Below are 1175 nucleotides of genomic sequence, written 5' to 3'. Positions count from 1 at the left end.
CAGCTAATTTTCTTTCTATTTTTAGGTAGAGACGGGGTCTCGCTCTTGCTCAGGCTGGTCTCGAACTCCTGAGCTCAAACAATCCACCCACCTCAGCCTCCCAGAGTGCTAGGATTACAGGGGTAAGTCATCGTGCCCGGCCAGAACAGTTCCTTTTTAAAAGGCTCCATCATGGCTGTTTCCAGGGTTCTTGATAATTCCATAAAAGTTCCTGAGGATAAGAACTGCTAGTTCCTTTCACTTCTCTCTCTACAGGGAGCCCGCTAAAACTATCCCAAAATGTAGTATGAGGAATATTCTAAGTGGACTGATAAGAGAACCACCCCTTGCTTCTTCTAATAATCATAACAGGAATACCCGTGCCATTTTCTGAGCTTGCAGTTACCCTATCATTTTAGCCAGCACAGCTCCTTGCACACCAGGCACTCATGTATTTCCTGAGTGAATGGTGATAAAGTCCTAAAGTAAACATTAATTTTCAGACATACTACATGAGCTATCAACCAGACCAAGGCATGATTCTGATATCAATCTGATAGCACCACAAGGAAGAAAAGACTCTATCGTACACAGATATTCCACCACAGAAATATAATCATGCGTAACTTAACCAAGGGGATACGTTCTGAGAAATGTACTGTTAGGCACTATGGTACAGCCTATCACGCCTAGGCTACAATCCTGTATAGAATGTTACTGTACTGAATACTATAGGCAATTATAATGCAATGGTAAGTATTCATGTATCTAAACATAGAAAAGGTATAGTGAAAATATGGTATAAAAGATAGAAACAAACTGTATACCTGCATAGGGCACTTACCATGAATGGAGCTTGCAGGACTGGAAGTTGCTCTGGGTGAGTCAGTGAGTGAGTGGTGAGTGAACGTGAAGGCCTAGGACATTCCTGTACCCTACTGTGGACTTTATAAACACTGTACAATTAGCCGATACTGAATTTATAGAAACATTTTGTTCTTCAATAATAAATTAACCTTGGCTTATGGTACTTTTTACTTTATAAACTTTTAAATTTTTTTTTTAACTTTTCAACTCTTTTGAAACACACTGTATATAGCTGAAGTGGGAGGATTGCTTGAGGTCAGAAGTTCGAGACCAGCCTCAGCAAGAGTGAGATACTATCTCTACTAAAAACAGAAAAATTAGCTGGGCAT

At 40.0% G+C, this 1175-nt stretch overlaps 1 protein-coding gene across 1 annotated transcript in view; it reads right to left on the bottom strand.

The window, feature by feature from the left end:
• Positions 1-1175, bottom strand: part of AHR (aryl hydrocarbon receptor) — a 187087-nt gene that overhangs the window by 135124 nt on the left and 50788 nt on the right. The window lies entirely within an intron of this gene.

This window comes from Propithecus coquereli, unplaced genomic scaffold (assembly GCF_000956105.1).
Source record: "Propithecus coquereli isolate 6110/MARCELLA unplaced genomic scaffold, Pcoq_1.0 Scaffold61, whole genome shotgun sequence".
Lineage (NCBI taxonomy): Eukaryota > Metazoa > Chordata > Mammalia > Primates > Indriidae > Propithecus > Propithecus coquereli.
The sequence above is the reverse complement of the archived record's forward strand: the minus strand, read 5'-3'. Positions and strand labels throughout refer to the sequence as shown.